We start from the raw sequence: 15,937 nt of genomic DNA, 5'->3' as shown, positions 1-15,937 counted from the left end.
CACGGTCTCCGTCTTCATAAACCTCGCACAGTCTTCTCTTAACCTCTGATATTTATTGGGCCTAATCCCCCACAGTAGTCTCATTTTGACCGGAGATATTTTTCCACGGTCTCTCCCTGATGGCTGCAGCCACTGACAGATTTCCACTGTCTCCTCTGAAAGAAAAAAAGTTTGTGGCCATTTAGCAGAACGGGACATGGGCAGAGCTCCCAGAAATGGCGTGGAGCGCACATAGTTGGCTCACCCTGAAGCAGAGCGGTTAAGAAAGTTGGCAGCTGGTTATTTGAGGACGGTGCTAATTCAGGTGAACGAAGCAGCTCAGGATCTAATATCAATATTTAACCGGTGACCGCAGGAATCGAACCAGCAATATTGAGGCTTGTAAATTAGAACTGGCAGGACCCAGCCTGGTAGCCCTCTGTGTACAGATGTAGCAGAGCTGGAGGGGTCATTTAACTCATTGATGTCATCGCCTGCAGTCGCCCTCTTCTGTCCAGTTGTTAAAAGTTCAGCTTTGTTGTTTCATAGTTATATTGATTCCTGGAAAACGGAGTGACAACTAATATGGCAGCCTCATAAAGGGTTAAGGCTCACATTTTCTATCTATTGGATGTCAAAACTGCTTATTTATAAAATGTTTCTATACTCTGCTGCTCAATCAGATATGACATTCAGGACTCTAGGAAAGTTAGATGACATGCAAAGCTGGTGGAGCAGTAGGTAAAGCAATACCCTTGATAGCCAATTAGGTTTAATATTGTCCCTGGTGGCCAAGTGGTATATCTTCGGTGGGTATAATTCACTTATTTGACGGCCCATAGATGTAAGAACGTATTCACACGGGCGATTTAAACGTCTGAGTTCTGTCCATTGATCCATTAAAGTTAATGTGTGTATTCACTTGTGCGATTGTTTTTCTTTATTATGGTCCGTTGGACAGTGTAATAAAAAAATACCATCATGCGCTATTCTGGTGCGATTCAGAATTACCCATTCAAGTCAATGGGTACATTAATAATAACGGAAAGCACTTCCATGGCATGGACGGATGTTAGTTTTTTTTCATGCACCCAGTGACTTCAATGGGCGTTTTAAATGCCATTAATTGGACCACCTTCCATTATTTCCCATGTACGTGAAAAACGGATAACACGTTGATGACTCTCGCATTCTAAAAACTGAACAAAAGCTGATTTAAAATGCTCATACACCCACAGTTAGTGATGAGCGAGCATGCTCGCTAAGGCACATTACTCGAGCAAGTAATGCCTTAGCGAGTATCTCCCCGCTCTTCTCTAAAGATTCGGGGGCCGGAGCAGGTGACAGGTGAGTTGCGGTGGGGAGCAGGGGGGAGCGGGGAGAGGGAGGGAGAGAGAGATCTCCCTTCCGTTCCTCCCCGCTCTCCCCCGCCGCCCGCCGCCCCCCGCCGGCCCCCGAATCTTTAGAGACGAGCGGGGAGATACTCGGCTAAGGCACTACTCGCTCGAGTAATGTGCCTTAGCGATTATACTCGCTCATCTCTACTCACAGTGAAATCGGTTAGTTCTTCACTGAGCAAAATCGCGCTCACCCATGTTAATACGGCCTAATAGTATTGGCGGTAACGCACTAGGTATAGTATTCCCTTTATAATATCGCTGGTGGTTCGCTAAACAAAACAATTGCTGTGCCATATTGGTGTGGGCTTTGGCTGATTGTTAATCCATGGAAGGCTACTTGGATCTGATGGTACCATAATCACTAGAGATGAGCGAGCACCAAAATGCTCGGGTGCTCGTTACTCGAGTCGAAATTATCGCGATGCTCGAGGGTTCGTTTCGAATAACGAACCCCATTGAAGTCAATGGGCGACCCGAGCATTTTTGTATTTCGCCGATGCTTGCTAAGGTTTTCATTTGTGAAAATCTAGGAAATTCAAGAAAGTGATGGGAACGACACAGCAACGGATAGGGCAGGCGAGGGGCTACATGTTGGGCTGCATCTCAAGTTCCCAGGTCCCACTATTAAGCCACAATAGCGGCAAGAGTAGGCCCCCCCCCAACAACTTTTACTTCTGAAAAGCCCTCATTAGCAATGCATACCTTAGCTAAGCACCACACTACCTCCAACAAAGCACAATCACTGCCTGCATGACACTCCGCTGCCACTTCTCCTGGGTTACATGCTGCCCAACCCCCCCCCCCCACCCCCCTGCACGACCCAGTGTCCACAGCACACACCAAAGTGTCCCTGCGCAGCCTTCAGCTGCCCTCATGCCACACGCTGGCCTCATAGCCACACCACTCTCATGTCTATTTATAAGTGCGTCTGCCATGAGGAGGAACTGGAGGCACACACTGCAAAGGGTTGGCAGGTCCAGGCAGCGACCCTCTTTAAAAGGGGCGAGACGATAGCCCACAAAGCTGTACAGAAGCAATGAGAACTCCAATGCTGTGCCACCTCCGTCAGGAGCTGCAAACGTGGGCATAGCAATGGGGAATCCATGTGCCACACAGCATTCATTCTGTCAAGGTGTCGCATAGCTCAATCCACACTGCAAGGGGAAAGCCGTCAGCGCTCTGCCCTCTACCCAAGTCAGTCAGTGCCGTTGTGCCAGACAGGTCAAACACCGCAATGGGAACTAAGTTTGCATCAACAGCATAGATGGGTCCTAGGAAACCCAAGACATGAACCAAAAATTGATCTGAGCAGCCAAACATGGCAGACTTGCACCACGCCCACGGCATAGGCCTCGGCCCACAGATTCAGCAATCCTAGGCAGGAAGCGGACCTTCACTGCACCCAAGACATAGGCCTCTGCACAAACCCTCAGCAATCGCATGCCTACAGCGGACTCCAATACTAGTGTAGCTGTGCACTTCTCATTAGCGCTGCATTGCTCCTGTAGTTTGTCCCAATGCAGTGCCCCGGATAGTAGAGCTAATGTCAGATTAACCCCTTAATGACGCGGCCATTTTTCTTTTTCCATTTTCGTTTTTTCCTCCCCCCTTTAAAAAAATCATAACTCCTTTATTTATCCATCCACGTCACTATATGAGGGCTTGTTTTTTGCGGGATGAGTTGTATTTTTCAATGGTGCTATTTAAAGTACCATATAATGTACTGAAAAACTTTTAAAAAATTCTAAGTGGAGTAAAATGGAAAAAAAACGACATTTTGCCATCTTTTAGTACGTCTTGCTTCTACGGCGCACAAATGGCAACAAAAACGACATGATAACTTTATTCTATGGGTCGGTACGATTACTACGATGCCAAACTTGTTTAGGTTTTTTTTTACTATACTCCTCTTTTTTTTTTTAAAAGACATAAAATTTTTTTCAATTATTTTCTGTCGTCATTTTGTGCGCGCGATAACTTTTTTATTTTTCCGTCGACGTAGTTGAGCAAGGTCTCATTTTTTGCGGGATGTCCTGTAGTTTCTGATAGTACCATTTTGGAATACATATGACTTTTTGATCGCTTTTTATTGCGTTTTTTCTTGGAGACAGGGTAACTAAAAAAGTGCATTTCTGGCGTTCTTCATTTTTTGTTTCGGACGACGTTCACTGTGCAGGAAAAATTATGTGCTACTTTGATAGTTCGGACTTTTACGGACGCGGTGATATCAAATACATATTTTTAATTTATTATTTAGATTTTTTAATAATAGATATGGCAAAAGGGGGGTGATTTAAACTTTTACAACTTTTTTTTTTTTTCAATTAAAAAAAAACTTTATTGATTCTTTTTTTTACTTTACTTTGAAGTCCCCCTGGGGGACTTTAAGATGCGATGCTTTGATCGCTCCTGCAGTATGACGTAATGCTATATCATTACGTCATATTGCTTTTTGACAGGCAACCTATGAAGCCACCCCACGGGGACGGCTTGATAGGCAGTCTGCTAAGGCAGCCCTGGGGCCTTTCATTAGGCCCCCGGCTGCCATGATACGTGCATGGCTCCCCCGATCTCACCGCGGGGGGGCCGCGCGGGACCCCCGAACATTGTTCGGGGGATTTAAATGCCGCTGTCAGAATTGACAGCGGCGTTTAAATGGTTAATAGCCGCGATCGGCCGCGCGGCCGTTCGCGGCTATTGCCCGTGGGTGTCAGCTGTTATAAACAGCTGATGCCCGCACTGTATGAAGAGAGGTTGCCACGCAACCTCTCTTCATACATACCCCGACGCTCCATGAAGTACCAGGTACGTCATTGGTCGTTAAGGGGTTAAATACAGGTGGGCTTTGGCCCACACTGCATGCCCCAGTCAGACCGGGGTTCTTTATAAGTAGACACAGGCAGGTACAACTCCGTGTGGACCGACAGCATGGGTGAGTCCCAGGAAGCCACCGGCATTACATAAATATATCCCATTGCAATGCCCAGCACAGCTGAGGTAACGTCAGATTAAATGCAGGTGGGCTTCGGCCCACACTGCATGCCCCAGTCTGACCAGGGTTTTTAATACATAGACACAGGCAGGTACAAATCCCTAATGTGAAGTCCCTGTGGACCCACGGCATGGGTGGCTCCCTGGAACCCACCGGCGGTACATAAATGTATCCCATTGCAGTGCCCTGCTCAGTAGAGCTAACGTCACATACAATACAGGTGGGCTTCGGCCCACAGTGCATGCCCCAGTCAGACTGGTAATATTTACCTTAACAGTAACCGCGTTGGTGGGAATGTGGTGGCGACTGCGGACCTAGTAGCGCGGTTTTATTTAGTTGGTTTCCGGAATGTGGCCAGGATTAAGTGGGCCGTGGTGGGGGGATGGTGGTGGTGCTCTCTTGTTGTGGCGTTAAAGGTGAAATTCTTGGACTGCCACCAGACGGACCAATGCAAAGGTATTTGCCAAGAAAGTTTTCATTGTTGGAGGAGGAGGGGGATGTTTTTGAGGCACTACGTGTCCTCTCCACGTGACCGTGGTTATATGCACCTTAACAGTAACCGCGTTGGTGGGAAATGGCCTCGCCGCCATCATGTCTTTGGAAAGCCTCCGTTTCCACACCCCAGTGACATAGCATTAGCAGCGGTATAGGCAGAGCCCAGAATTAGTAACATTTCAGCGGTAGCATTAGGGACAGGCCCCAGTAACATATCACTAGCAGCAGTATAGGGGGAGCACAGTATTAGTTCCATTTCAGTAGTAGTAGCACTCAAGACAGGCCCCAGTAACAATTCCGAAGCAGCATTATAGGGGGAGTGCAGTCTTAGTTCCATTTCAGTAATAGTAGCAGTCCAGACAGGCCCCAGTAACAATTCCGAAGCAGCAGTATAGGGGGAGCACAGTATTAGTTCCATTTCAGTAGTAGTAGCAGTCAAGACAGGCCACAGTAACAATTCCGAAGCAGCAGTATAGGGGGAGCACAGTATTAGTTCCATTTCAGTAGTAGTAGCAGTCAAGACAGGCCACAGTAACATTCCCGTTGCAGCAGTTTAGGGAGATAACAGTCTCTTTCACATTTCAGTAGTTGCAGTATAGACAAGGCCCCAGTTACATTTATGTAGCAAAAGTGTAGGCCAACCCCACACACCTTGCTGTAGCATGAGTGCAGGCGAAGAACATACAAATTACTAGGATTACACTGTAGGCGAGGGCCCAAAAAAATTGGTGTACCAACAGTACTAATGTACCTCAGAAAAATTGCCCATGCCCAACCAAAAGGGCAGGTGAAACCCATTAATCGCTTTGGTTAATGTGGCTTAATTGGTAACTAGGCCTGGAGGCAGCCCAGTTAAAATAAAAATTGGTTGAGGTGAAAGTTTCAACGCTTTAATGAGAATTGAAACGTATAAACATTGTTTACTAAAGTAATATGACTGAGCCTTGTGGGCCTAAGAAAAATTGCCCGTTCGGCGTGATTACGTGAGGTTTCAGGAGGAGGAGCAGGAGGAGGAGGATGAATATTATACACAGATTGATGAAGCTAAAAGGTCCCCGTTTTTGATGGGGATACAGAACGATGCTTCCATCCGCGGGTGCAGCCTACGTATTGTTTAGGTATCGCTACTGTCCGCTGGTGAAGAAGAGAAGTCTGGGGAAATCCAGCCTTTGTTCATCTTGATGAGTGTTAGCCTGTCGGCACTGTCGGTTGACAGGCGGGTACGCTTATCTGTGATGATTCCCCCAGCCGCACTAAACACCCTCTCTGACAAGACGCTAGCCGCAGGACAAGCAAGCACCTCCAGGGCATACAGCGCGAGTTCAGGCCACGTGTATTTCGATTTCCCTGTTGGAGGCTGACTTCGCGTACGGAACGCACAGCAGAGCCAGGAAACAATTATGCGCAAGGCTGGGTATTAATCAGCGACTACTACCCCCAGCAGAGACGCAGTAAACTGAAGACAGTGACAGGCAGGCCAAATATAGTATATTTTTACACTTTTTGGGAAAAAGCCCACTGCCTATATAGCCAGTATACCTCTTTCCCTGCCTCACCAGTACTGCCCCTATACTGAGTAAAATGACTGCAGACTGAGGATGCAATGTTCTGCACGCCCGATATACAAAAAAAAATAAAATTGCGCAACACTGCTAAAAGCAGCCTCAACAGTACTGCACACGGTCAGATGTGGCCCTAAGAAGGACTGTTGGGGTTCTTGAAGCCTAATATAACACCTAACCCTCTCCCTATAGCAGCAGCAGCATCAGCAGCACTGTCCCTAATCTCTGTCAGAATGCATCTGTGGCGAGCCGCGGGCAGGGCAGATTTTTATACTCAGGTGACACCTGATCTCCCCAGCCACTCACTGCAGGGGGGTGGTATAGGGCTGGAATGTCACAGGAGGAAGTTGTAATGCCTTCCCTGTGTTTCTATTGGCCAGAAAAGCGCGCAAATTTCTCAGGGAAGGAAATGTAATGGAGTCGAGCACCGCGTGGTGATCGTCTCGAGTAACGAGCATCTCGAACACCCTCGGACGAGTGCGCTCGCTCATCTCTAATAATCACCAATGGCCTCAACTTTCATGGAGCTATGCGTATGGGTGTCGTTCTCATATGCAACCCCGCTACGAAACCGAGAGGGGAAATTTTCTTTAAGTGTCACACTGCGCATGACTGTGAGATATGTGGGCATGCGCAGTACACTTCAGCCATACACGATCTCTGCCGGGAGACCCGCTCTTTACAAAATCGGTAAAACGCTGGCGGGAGACTGGCAGCATCTTATCTATATGTTGATGGGCATGAGCCCTAGGTGCTGCCATGAGCAGTCCTGATAAACTGTATGATCTGTTTTTATATCTAGCCAAAGCAGAACAGTCTATTCAGGTCAATCCATCAGAATATGGCGCCATTACGACTTTAATTGCTAACGATAACTGGTTTTATACTTAGAATTTGGGGTCTTATTCTCTGATAAAATGTACACTAATTACTGCCATATTTATATCAGCCGCTCCTCTTATAACACTCCAGCACTGATATAACCTTATCAGCCGTTCCTCTGATAAGGCCATATTCAGACCACTGAGTACGACTTCTGACCAAGATCCTTAAAGGGGTTGTCCCGCGAAAGCAAGTGGGGGTATACACTTCTGTATGGCCATATTAATGCACTTTGTAATGTACATTGTGCATTAATTATGAGCCATACAGAAGTTATTCACTTACCTGTTCCGTTGCTAGCGTCCCCGTCTCCATGGTGCCGTCTAATTTCAGCGTCTAATCGCCCGATTAGACGCGCTTGCGCAGTCCGGTCTTCTCCCTTCTGAATGGGGCCGCTCGTGCCGGAGAGCTGCTCCTCGTAGCTCCGCCCCATCACGTGTGCCGATTCCAGCCAATCAGGAGGCTGGAATCGGCAATGGAACACACAGAGCCCACGGTGCACCATGGGAGGAGACCTGCGGTCCACCGTGGGTGAAGATCCCAGCGGCCATCTTAGCAAGGTAAGTAAGAAGTCGCCGCAGCGTGGGGATTCGGGTAAGTACTATCCGTTTGGTTTTTTTACCCCTGCATCGGGTTTGTCTCGCGCCGAACGGGGGGCCTATTGAAAAAAAAAAAAAAACGTTTCGGCGCGGGACAACCCCTTTAAGTACAACTCACATCGAACAACACATGGATCTGTGTGCTGTATGATACCTGCGGCCCGTGGACATTGCATGTCTGATTCTGGACCATGAACTGGAACAGAATAGGACATGCTCTGAGTAATTTCTCATGGACCATTGGTGCGCATGAAAAACACTCATATGAATAGCCTAATTGGCTATAAGGGGTCTGAGTGTTTTCTGTGAAAACGTCCGCCTGAATGGACTATAGTGCTCCAGAAGTAATATAATCATTAGAGACATTTATATGATATATGTGACTGATATCAGCCACTCCTCTTATAATACTCCAGCACTAATATAACCTCCAGAGACATCTACATCATATATGTGACTGTAATAAGATACTACTCTTATAGCACTAATACTGATATAACATCCAGAGACATTTCCATCCTATATGACTGATATCAGCAGCTCCTCTTATGACGCTCCAGTACTGATATAACCTCCAGAGACATTTATATCATATGTATCAGATTATATACACACCGTATACTTCAGTGGAAATATTGACATCTTAGATTGTGTTAATTTACATGATTTCTTATAATAGAGTTATACTATATTGTATCGCATCAGGTTGTATGACATAGCGTTATATTACATTGTATTATATCACCGCACGTCTTATATGTAGTGTTACGTTATCTTATATTGGATTTCTTTTTCCCTACATGCACCTTCTTTCATCTTCAATTCCAGGAATTGCTTTTTTTCTTCTTTGACACTTTATTTGTGATCTCCCGCTGATATTAACTGAACTTCGCTGAGGAACGGATATATATTGATCCCAGGAAATACCACGTCTCATCCTATATTCATCACAGGGAAATGTATTGCACTTCATATAGTTCACCCTGTATTTACTATATTGTTACTGAGTATGTACTATTGTTCTCTGTTATCAGCTATTTCCATAAAATCGTATGCTGATTCATTTCATAACATATCTTTTCATGTATTTTTCTATTACAGAATGCCACATTCCCTGGTTAACGTTTACAGCCATAGTTACATGATAAAATTATCTCTACTTATATCCACCACTAGAGGGAGCTCCTTGTATATGAATTTTTACAGTTGGTGCTGCACTAATTGAGCTGGAACATTCAGCAGCTGGCCCCCTCTCACCCTGGGCCAACAGCTGTGGGTACAGTGGGCTCCATTGCTGTCCTAGGTAGAAAGTTATTAAAGGGGTTTTGTCATTTAAGAAAAAAAAAAAACAATAGTCACCTATTCCTCCTCATGCAGTCTTCTTACTGCATCTTCTCCTCACCGATCTTCTTCAGTCCCCTGGGTCACCTCACCCCAAGCCGCCCAGATCCTCTTCTTCCTGTTATGATGTGTGCATTCTCTGCATTCTCCTTCTGACAGGTCAGTGTAGGTTATGTCACTAGTGATGTAGCATTCACTGCCTAGCAAGGAATGCCGAGCTATTGCTGAGATTATGCATGCGCGGTGTCTTGCCACAAGAGTTCATATACTATTGCAGAGAGACCCTACGCATGCGCAGTCTCGGCAATAGCTCGGCATTCCCAAATAGGCAGCAATGTACATGGCCCTGCAGGAAGGAGACGGCATAGAATGGACACTTCATCACCAGAAGAAGAGGATCTGGCCGGCTGGAGGTGAGGTGACTTGAGGGGAATGCAAGAGACAGAAGATCAGCGAAGAGAAGATGCGGTAAGGAAACTGATAAGGGAGGAATAAGTGAGTATAGAATTTTTGTTTTCTAATGACAGAACCCCTTTAATAAAGCGCCAGTTTATCTCCAGCGTCTTCGGTTCTGACAAGTTTCTGAAGGCTGGACCAGTTCAGTGGATTCTCTGTGCTGCTCTCAGGTTGATGCCAGCAGAAGTAAAGTCTGGACTTTACCAAGAGAAGTAACCAAGACTAAGCAGACAAGATCTGCAAAACCATAGGAGTGGGAAACTTCCAGAAGCAGTTCAGGGTAAGGTCCCATGCCATCGGGCGATGTGATTTTACGCCGGACGCATCTCTGCCAAAAATGGCATCAGTGAAGAATAGTCGAGATCGAGTCCCAAGATTATTTAGGATTTTCTCATTCAGTCACACTGGCATATCGCGTGAAAAATACGCTGCACTGCAAAATTCTGTTGGTTAACAAAAATCCTTCTAATCAAAGTGCTAATGATCTTGAGTCCTTGAGTGTTACATGCTCCGCCCTTGATCACATGACGGTGATGTCAACGCAGCTCCTCAAGCATGGAAATATGAAGAGCCTGACAGAAGTCTGTGATGATGTCACCATCATGTGATCAGTCCCCAGCTCTTGGCTCCACCCCTGACACATGATGGTGATGTCATCATAGGTCCTTCACTTTATTAAAAACCTGCAGAGCCGAACAGCAGCCGTGTGCTGACAGGACCTGTGATTATGTCACCATCATGTGATCAATCATCAACCCTTAGCTCCGCCCCTGACATATGACGGTGATGTCATCACAGATGCCAAACCAGCAGAGGCTGATGAAGACTGTATGTAGCAGAGCTGTGTGTATGATGTGTGTGACACGCATATGTAGAAAAGCTGTGTGTGATGCACATATGCAGCAGAGCTGTGTGAGGTGCGTGTGACATGCATGTAGCAGAGCTGTGTGGTGTGTGTGATGTGTGTGTGATGCACATGTAGCACAGATGTGTGTGGTGTGTGTGACATGTATGGAGCACGGTTGTGTGAGGTCTGTGTGACGCGCATGTGGCAGAGCTGTGTGTGTGACGCGCATGTAGCAGAGCTGTGTGTGGTGTGTGTGACACATATATAGCACAACTGTATGTGATATGAGTGACATGCTTGCAGCAGTGCTGTTTGTGGTGTGTGAGGCATGTATAGCACAGCTGTGTGTGATGTGTGTGTCACGCGCATGTAGCAGAGCTGTGTGTGGTGTGTGTGATGCATATGTAGCACAGCCTTGTGTGTGTGACACGCATGTAGCAGAGCTGTGTGGGGTTTGTGTGTGATGTGCATGAAGCAGAGCTGTGTTTGGTGTGTGTGTTGCATATGTAGCAGAGCTGTATGTGTATGTGTGCTATGCGTGCTATGCATGTATCAGAGCTGTGTGTGACGCATATGTAGCACAGCTGTGTATGGTGTGTGACACGCATGGAAACAGCAGGTCCTGAAACAGCAGCCGTGTGCTTACAACTCCAATACCTTTCACTATATTATATTAGTAAATGGCGCATTGCGCCACCAGAAACACTGCTACTATAATTTCCTAATAATTACTAAGGTAGTAGCTTAAATAGAGCCAGCTGTCTTTGTTTCCAAGCGCTGGACGCAGGTTAACTCCATCCATTTTTTTCAGCTCCCATAGGAGTCTATGGGAGCCTCCAGGGATTTTCATCAAAAGATAGGTCAAGACCTATCTTTTTACACAGCGAAAAAACTCATCAGCTAAAAACGGTCGTTGATTTGATGTTTTAATGGTGCTGTTATTTTTCACGCGCCTGTAAATCGCTTGTCTGAATGAGTACATTGGAATCCAATGCTTCACATGGTGTAACTTTTGGCCGACGTTTTCTAATGGCAAAATAGACGCGTAAAAAAGCCCGTGTGAATAAGGCCTAAAAAGGGTCATTTTACAGCAGCTGTATTCTCAGCCCAAGTAGCAAGCATCAATGAACACACATGTCACTCGTTGCTGGTTTAACCCCATAATGACTCGTTTTTTCAATTTTTGCTTTTTTCTCCCTACTTTCAAAAGATTATAACTCTTGTATTTTTCCATTGATGAAGCTATCTGATGGCTTGTTTTTTTGCGAAATGAGATGTGTTTTTCAATGGTACTGTGTAATGTATCATATAATGTACTGGAGGACTTTATACACACTGCAGCAAAAATGACATAACTTTAATGCGTGGGTCAGTACGATTACAACAATACCAAATTTGGGCAGTTTATTCTACTGCTTTTAAAAAATAAAATAAAAAACAATATATTTTCTACCGCCATCTTCTAACAGCCATAACTTTTTGAATTTTTCATCTATATAGTTGTGTGAGGGCTCATTTTTTGCAGGACATACTTTAGTTTCTATTAGTAGCATCTTGGAGTTCATATGACTTTTTGATTGCTTTTTATTAAATTTTTTTTTTATTGCCTGTTTTTTTTCGGACAACATTCATCATGCAGGATAAAAAAGCGTTATGTCAGCAGATCAGACTTTAATGGATGCAGCGATACCAAAGGGGCTTAAAGGGGTTGTCCCGCGCCGAAACTTTTTTTTTTTTTTTCAACAGCCCCCCGTTCGGCGCGAGACAAACCCGATGCAGGGACCTAAAGAAAAATCCGCACAGCGCTTACCTGAATCCCCGCGCTCCGGTGACTTCTTACTTACCGGCTGAAGATGGCCGCCGGGATCTTCTCCCTCGGTGGACCGCAGGGCTTCTGTGCGGTCCATTGCCGATTCCAGCCTCCTGATTGGCTGGAATCGGCACGTGACGGGGCGGAGCTACACGGAGCCGCTCTCCGGCACGAGCGGCCCCATTGAGAAAAGAAGAAGACCGGACTGCGCAAGCGTGTCTAATCCGGCGATTAGACGCTGAAAATTAGACGGCACCATGGAGACGAGGACGCTAGCAATGGAACAGGTAAGTGAATAATTTCTGATAACTTCTGTATGGCTCATAATTAATGCACAATGTACATTACAAAGTGCATTAATATGGCCATACAGAAGTGTATAGACCCACTTGCTTTCGCGGGACAACCCCTTTAAGCTCTTCTGGTCAAAGTACAAGCAGGCTAAGGCAGAGTGATGGGATTTTGTGTTCCAAGCATTTTCCCACGAGGATGACACTAAGAAAGTGACCATTTCGACTAGTAACAAATCTCTCAAAGTTGACATTGGGACCTGGACGATTAGGTACGGGGACATACTCCATCCTCCCCAGAAAAACAGGGATGTACAGTATTCGGTCAGGGGCCTGCACTTTCATGGTAAAGTTGAAACATGCAGGTGATTCTGTTGGCCACATCCCTTCTTCTGCGTTCCTGGAAAAGGGACAGGATTCTGGTTTTCTACTAGAGGCAGCTGAAGGTCTGCCACAAGTGTGTTGACCTCGCATGTTTTAGCACACAGTGCAGTGTACTAGTGTATGTTCTTTGTGGGAGAGATCATCCACCCTCATTCTGTGAAGACATTCGGTTTACCCTTTGTGGTGCTTTAGGACACCCATTCAGTTACTGTGCTTTCTCTTTTGCCAACACTGGCTGGGCACAGTTAGAGGGTCACCAGGCCCATCCGTCTGGAGGTGAGGCTGGTGAGGACAGGGAGGAGCTATGGGGTCTCAACAGAGTGCATGACCAGCCTAAGTGGGAAGGGTCTCGAACTGCTGCGGGTAGGAGTACGCTTCAAGAATCCATGATTGCCCCTAGCAGGAAAATGCATCGCGCTGCTGAGGGATAGTGATGTGGATGAAGAAACCAGAAGGATGGAGATAGAGGAGCTGACTGCCAGTTCTGCCGCATCCTCCCATTGAGACAGTGCGGATGAGGATGGCGAAAAATGGCAAAAATAGAAGAAAAAGAGTAATAGAAGAACAAAAAGAAAAAAAAACAGGGGTTCTCCCTCCCTAGAGTGGGATCATTCAGCCCCACTCAATCTGGTACATATACCAAAGGAAGGCTTGAGTGTTTCCCCTCTGGTCGACCTCTCTAACCCATTCCAGGCCCTTGATAATACCTCCTCTTCCTTGCCAGGGGGTGAGGTGCTGGAGGTAGTGGCAGGAGTGATGGCAGAGATCTTTAAGGAAGGAACCCAGGGAACACCGGATCTTTTTCTAAGGGGGTTCTAGTTTCTTGTGGGAAGGGGGGGTACCCTGAAGCCAGAAGGTAACGGTAAGAATGTGATTGGGGGTATGGATATTTTAGTTTCTCTAAAAAGAAATAAAGGAGAGACCTCTTCCTCTGATAGGGAGGAGGGGGAGAGTAAGAGGAAAGCCATCCACCCTGTTGATGATGGCATCCATTAATGTTGCTAGCATTAAGTCAGATACGGCTAGGTTTACAGCCTATCATTTTCTCAGCCGAGTTAAAGCTGACATTTTTTTTTTGCAAGAGTCAGCCATATACAAAGCTAAGTATACACTGGGGTACAGCTAGGGAAAAGTGATACAAAAAAAGACCTGGGGGTACTAGTGGACTGTAGAGTCAACTGCAGCAATCAATGCCAGTCAGCTGCTGCAAAGGTAAATAAAGTCTTGGGTGCATTAAAAGAGGTATAGGGGCGAGGGACGAGAACATTATTCTCCCACTATATAAGGCACTTGTCAGGCCTCACATGGAATACTGTGTTCAGTTCTGGTCACCGGTGCTCAGGAAAGATGTTACAGTGCTGGAGGGGGTTCAAAGAAGGGCAACTAAACTAATAAACGGAATGACGGGACTGGAATACCCAGAGAGGCTATCAAAACTGGGATTATTCATCCTGGAAAAAAGACGGCTAAGGGGCGATCAAATAACTATGTATAAATACATGAGGGGACAATACAAGGATCTCTCCCATGATCTGTTTATACCCAGGACCGCGACGGTAACAAGAGGGCATCCGCTACGTCTAGAAAACACAGGTTTCATCACCAACATAGTAGGGGGGTCTTTACTGTAAACCTTCACAGAATAGACTGAAATGAGATTCCTAAACTTTATTGATATAGTTATTAAAAAACACACACACAATGGCACAACATACATTAATAAAAGAGGTGAGCGGATTTGTGCCACTCTCCAACTGGGCAACATCAGCAGCCACTAAGCATTCAGACACACTATATGACATCAAGGTCCGGACTCCTATCAGTAATAAACTTAAAGGGGTTGTCCCGCAAAAGAAAGTGGGGTTATACACTTCTGTATGGCCATATTAATGCACTTTGTAATATATATCGTGCATTAAATATTGGCCATACAGAAGTTATACACTTACCCCCTCCGGGGCTGGCGTCTCCATCTCCATGGCTCCGACCAAAGCCTTCTTCTCCCTCGATTAGACGCGCTTGCGCAGTCTGCCCTCTTCTGTCCCGTTGAATGGGTCCGCTCCGGCGTGCTCGCGCCGCACAGGGCTTCTGCGCATGCGCAGAAGACCTCTGCGGCGCGAGCACGCTGGAGCCGGACAGAAGAGGGCAGACTGCGCAAGCACGTCTAATCGAGGGAGAAGAAGGCTTCGGTCGGAGCCATGGAGACGGGGACGCCAACACCGGCGGGGGTAAGTGTATAACTTGTGTATGGCCAATATTTAATGCACGATGTATATTACAAAGTGCATTAATATGGCCATACAGAAGTGCTTAACTCCACTTGCTTTCGCGGGACAACCCCTTTAACACTCAATCAGCCATGATATTCCATGGAGATTAATAATTGACCGGGTAATGGCACCACAGAGAGAAGATTTATAGGGATTGGATCCCCAATATCACAAAAAAGTTGGGATTTAGGGTTAGTTCCCGGTGTTGCTTGGGATTTGTAATTGATTTCCAAGTTGCAAAGATATGGTACTAACCATTCCCAAATTTAGAGTAATGTCTATATTTACAATAGGGCTCAAGCTCAAATAGATATAATAAAGCTCAGATATTGCATTTTACTCGTTTCACAACTAGATATCACGGATCTTCAGGAAATCGTGAGCTTATCAGGTGTTCATCTAGACAGAGAGCCTCGCTCAACAGACAATGCCTAGTTTAGAAGAATAGGAGCATATCGGCATTATATTGATACTGTGTTCTGTGCATGATTAGCATTGGACTGTGTAAAAATAGAGAAAGCAAACCATGGGATCATTATACTACGCCCACTGCGATGCTAATATCATTATATAGTGGGTGAGTAAAGGCCGTTATGATTGACGGATCAATGTTGAGCCTATAGGTCAGTG

General features: G+C 45.9%; 1 protein-coding gene across 1 annotated transcript in view; it reads left to right on the top strand.

The window, feature by feature from the left end:
• ALS2CL (ALS2 C-terminal like) overlaps positions 1-15,937 on the top strand; it is a 703,387-nt gene that overhangs the window by 184,821 nt on the left and 502,629 nt on the right. The gene's annotated exons all lie outside the window — the stretch shown is intronic.

The sequence above is a fragment of the Eleutherodactylus coqui genome, chromosome 12, assembly GCF_035609145.1.
Source record: "Eleutherodactylus coqui strain aEleCoq1 chromosome 12, aEleCoq1.hap1, whole genome shotgun sequence".
Classification (NCBI taxonomy): Eukaryota; Metazoa; Chordata; class Amphibia; order Anura; family Eleutherodactylidae; genus Eleutherodactylus; species Eleutherodactylus coqui.
Note: the sequence above shows the minus strand (reverse complement) of the source record. Positions and strands in the feature narration are given on the sequence as shown.